Consider the following 13,605-nt stretch of genomic DNA (forward strand, 5'->3'; position numbering starts at 1 on the left):
CAGAAGTACAAATCTGAGGTATTAATCCCCTGAAAAAGTCCTCCTGCCCCCCCACTATGCCATCTGAATTCAAATGCATGAATCCAGGCTGTTTTTTGTTGTGCTAGGCAGCCATGTGTTTACATGACTATCCATCTATTACAAGATATTATTTTTCCAGTGAGGAATATTTCAAATATTTCCAAGGAAGCTTTTTTTTCCTGCTTTTTTTTTTATATTATTAAAAATAAAAAAGGAAAGAAATAAAATCATACCACAAAAATCTATGGTAAAGTAAGAAAAGCAGGGGAAAATGAGAATTTAAAGATGAAGCTGATTCTGATACTTGTTCCATTAAATGATGGTCCAGGTTGATGCACAGATCTTAGTCAGAAGTCTTTAATTACATGTACCATTTTCTAAAATTCCTTGCATGTGCATTAGTTTCACACTCTTCTACATATGTATGTCATATAAAGACAAAGCAAGAGAATCCTCAAAAAAATCCCATTAAAATAATTATAATTAACATCCGTGTACAGTCTCACTTTCTGAAAGTATTTCATAAACACTAGGGGCCAGAGTAATTGGTGTAATGGCTGGAAATCAATGGCAGACAGAACTAAATCAATTGTAGAAATCTTCCATAATCACTGCCTTCTTGTACCCGGTCTGTACGATTCTTTATGGACAATCCAAGATCTGCCACTATCTCTTTATATTCTCTAATAAAAAGGAGAAGTAAATCAAAAATTAGCTAAGCAAAAGTGTCCGCTGTTCTCAGGCTACCAAAGCCCTTGTGAAAGAAAAGCAATGGCTTCAGAAAGGTCATTACCAGGAAGCACACAAATTCCATCAATCCTTCTCTGTCAGTCCTGCCTGGCTGATAAGACTCTTTTTAGACCCTGAAGTCAAGTTCCCTCTACCCTGATATCCTCAAGTGGTCACTTCGATGCTTCTGTTCTTCATGTCTGTCCTGGCTCCGGAGGCAGAAAAATGTGGTCTCATCATCTGTGCTCTGCTCTATTCAGGGGAACTGTTTTAGATGAGTGTGCAACACTCATGTTTGTATTTACATGTTCATTCTACATTTATCAATGATACATAAATGTCCAGTTTTGGCACATACAGAGAGTATCACATCTTCTGCTGACCACCTTTCTCCATGGATGGCATCGTAAATTGTGCTTTTGCTTTACTCAGACCTAAAAATTCATAGATACAAATGTCTGTTTGGGCATTAGGGCAAAATGTACTCAAAACTGCAACACTTAATTTGAGGGGTTTTTTTCATACTTAATTATTTATGCAGCTATTTATGGGATCAAGCAACTCAGGATAAAATGTTTAACAATACTCAATTCTTTCTAGCTCCCCATTACCACAACATCTGAATACCTCACTACTTCTAAACATGTATTTGCCTTAATGAGAGATATTAAATGACCGTATTTCACAGGGACACCAGAAACAAACATGAAGCTAATTCAGCTCAAATACGTACATGTGAATGAACTGGTAATACGCATCACAAATCCTATTGCTTGTGGAACTAAAACCTAAATATCTTGTTTGGTCACCCCCCAAAAATAATCACAGAATCAGAAAACATGTTTCCCTCAGCACCATATTTTAACTGCAGATTTTTCCTCTATCTTACCCAGTATTCCATTTTCAAGAATTATTCCACATGATTCAGAAGTTGGTACACAGGGAGAGACATGAAGGCACAGAAACTGGTTTGTATCAGTTACCTTTAAAATTAATTTTGAGCCCCTATTTTCTCTGTATCATTAAAAACAACACTGAAAAGAGGAAGTAATGTTTTGAGCACTTTCACGTAATAAAGGAACAACACATGTTTGGCTTATAGAGGGAACAGTTCTGTTTAGTGCAGTGAAATATTCATGAGAGACTTTGCATTTCTCAGAGCTGCTTAAACAGCTCAGAAAAGCCATTTGCTTAGGCACTTTGCAAATTAAAATAATCTTGTTTGTTAAAATAGACTTTCAATGTCAAATTAAAGTTTTATGACTCAGAATTGAACACAAATAAATAGCTGGCTGCATTCTTGGAACAACTTATTTTTTATTGTGCAATTAATATTGCTGAGATTGCAATTTAAAATGAGAATGAATTTGTCTATCTGGTTTGCTCATTATTGGTAGCAACAGTAAGGGCAGCACTGAAAACATTTGCTGGGCTGTAATTTTGGCAGAGGGCAAAACCTGGGATGCGAGAGGCTGGTTGAATACCCCGCTCTCTTGGAACCAGTCTGACAGCACTGAAAGTGCTCAATTCTGCCAGCAGACATGACCATCGGTCCAAATTCATCTCGTTTATTCAGCTAGCAAATATGTAGTTAAGGTGGGACTGACTGTGATCTAATTCTTCTGAGAGAGACTTGTGAAATTATTGCCAAACGAAGCAAGAGGCATTGTTATCATTAAGTGCTGATAAGTCCTTTGACAGTCATGCAAAGATGATCTTGAGGGAACACCCAAGCCAGGTGGACACTTCCCCCACGGTCCCATTTTAATGACACCTGGGCACATATCTGAAGCTCAAAGACATGTTTAACCATTTGCTTGCACTTAAACATGTGCTTAAATCACTTTCTGCATGAAGATAGCTTGCTGAACTGGAGGTCAAAAAAAAGTCAGGCTCCACTTCCAATACATTTCTGGAGTAATTCTGCAGGAAATTAATTGATAACTATTTTGTAAATGGCAATCAAGGATTGCAGCTGATGTAAATCAGCATCGCTCCATTGGTTTTGAGGATGGAGAAGTTGGCTCAGTCTTTCAACTAGTTTATTCACCAGGGATAATTAAGAACAAAATGGCAAAATGGTTGGATCTCTTATGTGTGAACACACAGTTGTTTTAGATTATGCCATGTCACCATAGGGACTTTCATATGTCAAAACGAAACTGCATAATAAGGTTTAGAACAAATATGATCTTTCACATTTTTGTTGTGTTATCCGTACAGAAATTCATCTCAACTAGATGTAATTTAGAAAGTGGAGGAGGGTTTCATGGTTATCAGTTACATCATCCAAATCCACTTGAGAAACGCTTCATGAACATCAGAGTTTGGCACAGATTTGGAAAATTTCATATCCCTTTGGTGGAGTGAGCTGACTAGAAATATTCAGTGATCAGATTTTCAAAGATGATGAACCTCTGCAGGTCTTCACATTTCCATAGCGGTGTTCCAAGCTTTGACATGGCTGAGAATCTGTTTGTTTTCACCTATATGTTTCTTTTATGACTCCCTTAGAAAAAATGAATCTGTGCAAAGATATGTCTTCCAGAGAATAAATTGTGTCAGCTTTGCCTGTGCCCTCTAGAGAGTACACACAACTTAAACCCGACCTCATACCAGGCTATACACCCTGGCATCCCCAAACTACTCCCTGACTTCACAGACTGCACCCATCTGAAACATGCAGGTCTTTCTACTCTCTTGTTTATGTACCTATTTTTTAAGCATGTAGTTTAATGAGAAAAATTAAAGATTTGTACTGTGAGCTTAATTTCTTGCCCTGTGGGTTTGTATGTAATTCCTACAGCATGACCATCCACTCCAGCCTTCCCTTTAAGGAGGACATTAAACCAAATTTCTGCCTCTAACTATTTTTATGAGACATATAGGAAGTTAATATTTTGGGAGACTTTCTCTCATTGATCAGATTTGACAGATGGATGCAGAGATACAACACAGCCACAATGACTACACAAGCCTTAAATCCCTAAGGAGACCAGCTAAAAAACGCTTTGCAAGAAGTAGACTCACTTATTTACAAGCAGCTGCAGAATTTCAGGTGGGATTTCAGATGAATTGTGTAGCTTTGGCTTTGGTCAGGAGTGGTTTGTCTGTATAAATGAAAAACAAAATAGACATAAAAAAAGTGTGAAATGGGAAAATCAGAGCTCTTAGTAATTTATAATTAGGCCAGAAGGACTGATTTCACGTATCTAATCTGCTTGCTCGATATGCTACGTGCTCTGATTTGTCTAGGGTGTATGATTTGAAAGAAACACCAAATCATATTTACAAATCTCAGCTGATAACTTTGCCTTTTTCTATTTCATTTTTTTTTTCTGTTAAATCATAATCAATTATTTCTTTCCTATTATGACTTGATTATAAATATGGCATTTTGGCGATAGGCTACAGAACCACTCTGGGCCAGATGTGCTGGCTGCATGTGAAGGGCTTGGCCATAGGATGTTAGTGGTTTAAAGTAACAGGAAACCTGAGGAATATCATAAATCAGGCTTTTCTGACTAGGTTTTTTGTACAGAGTATAACAAAATGTATTGAATAACTTAAGTATGTGTGAGCCTCCTGCCTACCAAATTACTGAGGTCTGCCAGTGGAAAGCACACTAATTTGATGTTGGCCTCCAGCAGAAAATTGTTAAATGAAAATTATGTTTCAGCATTTTAACAAAAAATTGACTTGCAGTTCAGTGTTAACAGGAGCCTAAGGATTTAACTAACTGTAATGAAAATACAGAGAGACAAAATTCTTGACTTTCTAAGCCCCAGTCCTGAGAAAAGATTTCTACTTCTGGATCCCAACACACCATGAAGGACAGAACATTTCTTTTCTCTCTACTGCTATGAATTTCATAAGGTCATAGGTTGACATTTTGTACTTTTTCACACTTCTATTGACTTTTATTAACAATAAACAGAATGTACTGGGCCAAACCCATTGAATTCATGACGGCATGTTTTAAAATATTAAGCCTCCCGCATGCAAGGACATCAGTAGGGGCTGAGCTCAGAGTCTTCTCACCTGGTGTCCTGACTCTGCCCTGGCTGATGCAGGACACTTAAGGAAAGGTGTGAGGACCACATCTGAGCTATTCCCCATCAGGGAGCTGTTTCCAACCCTGACTGATGTAAGCAATCACATTTCAGTGCTATCCCTGGAGATAAACCTTCCTACAGCACTGCAGCTCCTGGTCTTACCAGCTTAAATTAGTTATAGCAAGTTGGTTCATCCAGGGCCTTAATTAAAGATTATCTATTCTTATAACCCAATTAAAGGTTGCCTGTTTCTCTCCCAACTCTACTCTAGTTAAATAAAAGAAGTACAAGAAGGCAAATGCCTTTTTTTCCATCTCAAAACCATTAATTTTTTTTTGAAAGAAGTAACCCTAAGTTTCCTTCAGTCTCAGCCTTTTGACCATTTTTGTGGAGACAGTCAAGACATGCTGATGTATTCTTGTTCCCTAAAATATGAGTCCCACATCAATGCCTTAGCATCTACACCTTCTCAGATGCCCATATTTTCCCTTTCAGAAACCACTGCAAAATCACTTTTAAACCCATTAAGTTAACAGAGTTACAGTGAAATGGCACAAGTTTTACCATTTCCTCCATACTGTAGATGGGTTTTAGTCAATCTGAGATTATCTCTTTCCTGCTTTTCCTCTCCCTTTCTCCACAGTGTCGCTACATGATACACATGTACATGGACCTCCTCCTATACCAACTTCTTATGGCTGTGTGAGCAGTTAATACATTAAATGTTAAGAGAGAGTTCTGACTTGAAATGCACCCACAAACCTTAGTCCCGGGCCATATTTCTTATAGTTTTTTTGTAATGTATATTTTGGTTTCTGGCAGGGATATAGTGAGCAAGTGTGGCGTGCAGCACGCAGCATTTCCCAGACTGTGTAGCTTGGCACCAGAAAATAATTTCTTCAGAGTTCAAAACCTGTCAGGATGCTCTCTCGAAACCGCTCCACATTTCAGACGTGTAACACTAAAATGTCACTTTTGGAGCCCAAACTGGAGTGCCTTCGGCTTTCTGATTGGCAGAAAACTGATGGTTAAGCTCCAGGGAATTTCTACTACAGCTGTAAACTTTCAAAAATACTTTGCTGCTGCAGAAACTATAGAGTGTAGTTTAAATGAACAATATGCCCTCTTCATACCTCACTGCCAGAAAGAACACGCATTCGACTTCAGCATGAACAAACCATGGTTTGATTTTTTTTTTTAATTCTTTTTTTTCACCCACACAAAACAGTTTAAGCAGATTCTAGCTTGGTTTCTACCTGTCACACAAAAAGGACTATATTCCAGACATCTCTGGGAGGGGATGCTTGTGCAGATGTTTGGATCCCATTCTCTAAATGCTCTATGCAGGACAAATTTAACCTCCTTATATGCCTCACAGAAGACTAGATCACAGCCCTATTCCATCCCTGGGATCTCAGAGAAAGCCAAGTATCTAGCTAATATGTTTATGTGACATTCCAAGCTTGGCTCTCCTTCATCTTTGTGGGCCAAATCCTAATATGACCCAGTGCTCTCTCACATCAACTGGAGTTTTGCCTGAATAAAGTATAAGGCAAAATGGAGCAATGCCTCCAGGTTTCAGTCCAGTGATTCCATTTCACAAAAACTCATTGTATTACAAAAAGATACATGAGCTTCAGCCCACTGCAGGGTTGGTTTTTGGTGGTGGTGGGGTGGTTGTTTTTTGGTGTTTTGTTGGTTTGGTTTTGTGGTGGTTTTTTTGTTGTTGGTTTGGGGGTTTTTGGTTTGGTTTGGTTTTTTTTGGTGACCATTTTTTAAAATCTGAAATAGAAGAAGGCAGGTCTTTTTCTTCCACTCCTGAGGATACTCCCTTCCCTGAACAAATCTACGCTCAGCAGGACCTGGATCCTTGCTGAACCAATTACATCTCCAGGAACCAGAGGTGCTTGGTACCTTGCCTTATTGCAGTCAATCGCAAGATGTTTCCCAGGGTTTCCAGGGGCTGGGTCAGGTCCTATTTACTTATGAACAAACCTCATCTTTCATTCCAGTCTTATTTTAATACTTATTCCTATATTCTCTCTCTGCACTTCATTCAAACCCAATACATGACTGATGGTTTTATAAGGTACAATCCTGACAAGCAACACAGGAAGAGCTAAACAGTCTTGGAGGAGAAGGTAACAGGTCTCCAGCTGAAGAAAGGCTACTGGAAAATATGCAGGATTAGGGAAAAACCTCAAGCACTGATTATCGGTGAGCCTCACATGCCTTGGGTTTACCTGTTGGCTCCACAGTGCCCACAGTTGTACAGTCAATTCTCGTCACAGATCTCATAGTTCCTGATGTCAGGACTCTCTGGACAGCTGAGGCTGCTGTGGGACATCTGGGCCATGCTTTGCAGGGAACTGTGAGGAAATTTACTGGAGGACTCTCTGCCCCTTGCACAATACATCAATCCCAGTTCAAATTAGCAGATACCCCAAGTCTGAACCCACTGGTTGGATGAGCTTCTTTTTCTTTTAAGAGGTAAAAAATTGAGGTGGCATCACCTCTTTGGATGGACCATGGCTCTGTAGGCCAAGAAATATTGTGTGCATGGAGATATCCCTGACATATTGGGTGTAGTCTGGCTACATGGCCTCTGTGTGGGAAGATGTGTCCCCTTGCATGGGGGCTGGCTTCCCCCAAGGCTGGATGTGGCACAAATTTGTTGCCTTCTGAGCTCTCTCGCCAGCAATACTTGAAATAATTATGAGCCCAATGAAGACAAGAAACCAGCCAAATTAATCTTTGATGTCAATCTCTTATACATGTACTTTGGAGGTGCCGTTGAGTCTCTAATCACAATGCCTCAGCACTTTAATTGTGCCGTCTGCTTTTGAAACACATCACAGCCAAATAACTGAGTAATCATCACAATCCCATGAATGAGCCGGATAAGTTAGATTGCGCATGGAGAAACTGAGAGAGAAAGAGAGACCACACAGCAAGTAGCGTGAGCCAAGGGATTAGAAATTGGGATTTCTTTTTCTCTATGCACAATCCACGAGGCTATGCTACCCTGTACGATCTCATGAAAGAAGTATATTTTCCATCTGCAAGGAACTCCTAACAGTATCAGCTAAGTGCAAATTAGTATGATCATTAGCCACTCTTTGAACAAGACGGCTGCCAGGAAGCCTGTGTGTATGTTTGAGGAAGAATGCCTAATGTCTGTGTGTCTGGAGGAGTATAAATTCTTCTATTCCCCTCCAGTAGCCTAATTAGATTTTACTCTGTTTATTAGAAGAGTTCAGTTGCTAGCTTAACATGAAATAAAATCCGCATGATTAAGAAGTCGTGAGCAGTAAAGCTTACAGTATGCTGTTAGAAATTTTCCTTTCATATCAGCAACGACGAAATCCACCAGTGTTAAATAAAGTGAAAGCAGGAATGTGTTTAGATCCAGAAGCTGGGATCAAAACAGAGTGTCGGGGTGGAGGGTCGGTCAGAAGAGGGTATCATGTCATTCGAGTGGTACCTGCAATGGAAGAATTACTGGAAAAATTGCATTTTTAACCACATAGCAGACTGGAAGAAATATCCCTTTCTATGGAACTTCAAAAGGATAGGAAAGATGCTTTTCCATTTGAAAAAATATTTTTCAACTCTCCTCACCTCCTTCTTTAGACACAGCAGTGTATCAAGAGCCAAGGGTCATAAGAAGATGGACTAACATCTAGATATAAGTCTGTTTGAAAATCTTCAATAGATGTTCAGATCTGAGACCTTCAGGGGTTGATGTAAAATAGCCTCCAGAAGTAACTATATCCATTAGACATTAATTTTTCTAAACCAAGGCCTGGTCTTGATCTTGGAAGGCATTGCCCACTGAAGGCAATGAGATGTTTGCAGTTAGGATCAGATCCTTGCACGAAAAATGCAGAGGTCTATGATGAGCAGTTAATAGCCACAGAGATTTCTGAAGTTCAGAATTTGCCTCCCAGTTTCCAGATCTGTGGTAGCACTGAAATCCAGGCATGCATCTCTCAAAACCTTCATGTAACATTTTAGGTGCCAGAGGCTGGGAAACCAGAAAAGACGACAGATATTCTGTTTCTACTGGCTTTGTTGGGAACAGCTGGCAATGTGTCACACGTGAAGTCATTAGCAACCTGCAATAAGGATTTTTCCAAATGGTCTTTGAGTTGATGACCCCAAAATCCTACTCAAAATACGCCTCCGTAGTCACTTACTTCTGGAAAGAAAAATACAGAGTGTTTTTTCTTGCCCCTAATAATCCGAGAAAGTAGCCTTTAATTGCAAGGTACGTTATTCTTTTGGAGGACCTATATTACAAGAAGCAGCTGTGTCTAGTGTAGGTTTGCACCGATGCTGGGTTGCAACCACAAACTCCCAGTCCAGGCTGCCTGCTGGTGGTGGTAACCTGATCTAAAGACATCATAGACACGATCAAGTCCTACTTCTCGCGAATCATTTAGGAAGATATTGGGACTTAGAGTCAGAGTGCAAATCTGAGGACAAGGTAGGAAGCCTGGTGTAGAAAGGAAGTTCTGGAGCCTGAAAAATAAAAGAGTGAGCTCAGAGGAGAAGATTAAGTCAAGAGGAGGACAATCAAAACCTAAAGCCTCCCCAGAAAAGCAAAGGGATTTGTGTAACCCAAGGGAATTAAAGTACATTTTGGCCCACAATCTGGTTTTCTTCAGCACGTGCCTGGCCACAAGAGTCCATGTGGTTCTTCTGTTTTCCCAAGTCTTTTGAAATATAGATGCAAGAGTCTTGAATCCCTGCACTTCCCTGCATTCCTCAAGAAATTGGCCCACCAAGTAGCTGTAATTCAGGATACCACCATACACCCACGTGTAAGATTCCTTAACAACTATGCACATTTTTAGGCTCAAATATTTTAGAATTGTTTTCACTGTGCCTGAGCTGTAATTGGCTCAGCTTCCCAAGTGTTGGATCATCTAACTAGAGTGATTTTTGACTCAGAGCCCAGGCACCATATCAAAACATTTATCAATTAATCATAAAAAGTAACTAACATTGTTGTCCACCCAAGAAAAACTGTCACTTACAGACTCGTGTATGTTATTCCTTATGAAAGAGCTGCTATATAGAAGTTGATTTCCTGCACAGACCAGGTGGAAAATCTGCTAAAGGCAGAGGTCAAATCTAGTTTAATTTTATACCCTTTGTTAAGAATGTTCTCTCTCTCTCTAGAAAAAATATAAAATAAAAAAGACAAGAAAAAACCCCACCACCCTTGTGTCCCTTTCCAAGTTTTCTAAAGTTAATTCATGTGGAAGAAAAAAAGATTAGGATAAAATTTCAAATATTAAATTCAAATGCAGGATTAATGAGTTTTATTTCAAAGCCCCAGAGGTTGTCTGGAATTTAGGACATTTTTTTAGTAGCAGACTAGAGACATAGCCAGATGCAGTCGTGTTTTGGACCAGCTCAGCACAAATTTAGCACCTTGAAGGAGAAATTTTATGTCTGTTTTGTAAAGCAAACACTTCAACTTTTCCAAAATCCATCGTCCATAAGTTATTACTGTTACACTGAATGAAAGAATGGATTTAAAATAGTGCTGACTTGTTCTAGCACGTAGTATAATAATTGACACCCCCATCATCATCAGTGTAGGTGTTGCAGGTCCTCTGCCCCATGCAATATTTTTTTTTAATAATAGTGTGAAACAAACCAGATTTAAAAAAAATAATTAAACCTTTTTCTGAAGCCAAATTCAAGACAGTCCTTGCAACACTCTGCAGGAAAGAGTGTTTTGCAACTTGGTTTCTTAAGGACCAGCAGGGAACAGCTTGGCAGAGGCACAAACACAATTCTTCTCATGTCCTTACAGACAGTATGGCAAACCCATGGATGATGAGCTACTTCACTTCATACCTGGTCCCTGAGGCAAAGGAGTTGTAGGCCAAACCAGCCCCTTCATTAAAAGATTTTTTTTTTAATCATCACAAAAATTAACAGCATTCAACTTCCTTCTCAAACAGGCTTCCTCCGAGAAATACCAAATAATAGTAGTGTTTCAGTTCCCCATTGCTAGTTTGTTCAGCTGAGAGAAATTTTTATTTTCAGTTAAGACTGCACTTTACTGTTGACTCAGGAAAGGCCAGTAATACCCACAAAGCACAACCTGTGGATTCAGAGCAGGTTATCTGGACCACAATGTCTTTTGGACAGCCAAAAGTGTTTAGCATTGGCCTGATTGTGCTATGCCTGAAAGCAAAGAATAAAATCCCCATTGAGTTCAATGAAAGAAGAAGTTGGCCAAATTTAATGCTTTATACATCAGCACTGAAAATTTGATGGGAAAGGACCAAAACCTTGCAGTGAACACCTTCAAACATTGGAATCTTGTCTTGAAAGATTTCAATTATAGCAAGAAGAAAACACTGGCGTTTCAGTTTCAGATTCTGGCTTTTTTTCAAATGGACATACCACAGTCTGTAAATAGAACCAAAGCTGAAAAATCATTCTGTTTAAATTTCTTCATTGCCTTAGAAGTCCATCTCACCTATGGAGAATCAATGTAATTAGCTGTAACATGAACAGGTAATTAGGACCTGGTGACAGGCAAGTTGCAGATGAACTATTCTGTTTAGAAAAGAACTCACAATTTTTTTTTTTTTTTCTGATTTCTTTTTGAGCTGGAAATCCTATAAGAACAGATTTTCTTTTCTTTCCCTTCTCCTTCCCCAGTACAGAACAAAAATAGTCCATGGAAATAGCCCTGATTCACAGTATTTCTGTTTATGGCCCCATCAAAATCAGTAAATACAGCGGCACACAAAATACTATGCAATGAAGCAAAGGTGTTTGAGAAAAAACTCTTTAAAAGTTTTGTTTAAGTTGCAACTAAATTTTCTGGTCAGCCACAATTTTATCGCACCCAATTCCTCAGAATCACATCCCATCTCTAGCCCTTTTTAACAGTGATGGAAGTTTTGATTTGAAGCTTCATTGTCAAATGGATTTTTTTTCATCCATTTGATTTTGGACAGAATGGGAGAAGATGGGCATAATTGCCAGGAATTTTAGATTATGACTGCCCTGAGCTATTCTGAATGCAATGCTGAATCACCACTACAGGAATGGGAAAACTGTGCAAGACAATGGCAGTTGCATTAACGACAACCAGATTTCACTTCCAGGAGACTAATGCCTCATCTTTTTCACCTCTGAACTCAACCTCTGACATTTTCTCAGCATTTCAACCTGAAAAATATCTTAAAAGTCCAAATTGTCCCCCAAATTTGGTGAAGACTTTGTGTCTTGCCTAGTTTAACAGACAAAGCCATGCTATGCAGTATCAGTGGTGCAAGCCTGCATTTCACCCCGGATATACTTGGAAATGTTTTATTCCTAGACACTGCTTGGCACATAAACAATCGGTATCAATACTGTAGTTTGACCCAAAACACTTGGGTGCGAAAGTTGTCCCCAAATCACTTGCATCACTATGACTTATTGTCCAAGGACAGCTAAACTAGAGACTCACCCAAGGGAAATGCGATCCGAAGGAAAACAGGAATAGCTGAAATATATTCGATGCACCAGAGGATGGGAACCCTACACAACATCTTCCTTTTTTGAGGACGCATAATCTTAACACAATAAAAATACTGGGCTGTGCTCCCACCTGAACTGCATGAGTTCCTCATAAGGCTACTCAGCTGAATAGATTTGATGCTTTTCCATTCTTGGGCTGGACTTCAATATGAAATATTCCCGCAGTCAGATGCTCATTTATGCAATGAACAATCAGTGAAGCATCCCAGTGACCAGCAAATAGACACACAGGAACCAAACCGAGGACTAGGTGGAAGCCTGCTCGGTGACCAGTTGCTCCACACCTAGCTCAGAGATCGGGGATTTTGTACGTGGCGCTGTGAGGTTTTATAAGCACTCCATCTATCATTGCATTGAGGAAGAAAAATAAACAAAAACAAAAACAAAAACAAAACAACAGCAAAAATAATAAAATTAAGATTTTTATGGGTCTAGGAGGAGCTAACCTGGAAATATCGTTGGCACAACTAGAGCTGTTCAGTAGACAATAGCACGCTGCTATAGCCACAAGTTTGTTTACCCAAACGTGACCATCCTGGTTGTGAATTCCACACCCTCCTGGTGTCCACCGCCCTCAGGCTGATGGAACACAAGTACGGCTGGGATATCCATGCTGACAGCTTTATTGCCTCTCTGACCTTGCTATTTTAAAAGAAACAGGTTATCTCGGGGATGTAAACAGGTCTTCCTCATGCAGTTTTGTTATCCCATTGCAGGGAGCTGGAGACTTTGGTACTCACTTTGACTGTCAAGTCAGGTGTTTCAGGTGCTCAGGGGCTTATGGAACTGGTTTTACAGAAAACTGCCTAGCTTGACAAAGTAATTTTATTTTCCCACATCACTCAGCTAGGGAAAATTAGGAAAAAATAAAATATTTCAGCTGAGTGATACAGATTTATTAAAGACTTGATGTCTAGATTATCTTTTCTGAGGCAGAGATGGATATGGTTTAAGGAAATGTTAGAAGTTTAGGTTAAACTAGAAAAGTGCTTAATGATTTAGTGGCTATTTATCCAAGATTCTCTGTATGTAAACTATTTACTCAGAAGGATACAAATAAAATGGAAGGTGTCACAGCCTCTCTCCAATTCTAAAATTCCTGCCTCCAGCCCCAATTCCATAGGCAAAGAAGCGTCCACAGCAAAGGTTAGACCATCTCCATCAGGAGGCCCTTCTTCAGCTCCCATGAAAACAGAACATCTTTTTCAATCTAAACTGGAATAAGGAAATTAAAGGGAAA

This window comes from Nesoenas mayeri, assembly GCF_963082525.1.
Source record: "Nesoenas mayeri genome assembly, chromosome: 12".
In the NCBI taxonomy this organism is placed as follows: Eukaryota; Metazoa; Chordata; class Aves; order Columbiformes; family Columbidae; genus Nesoenas; species Nesoenas mayeri.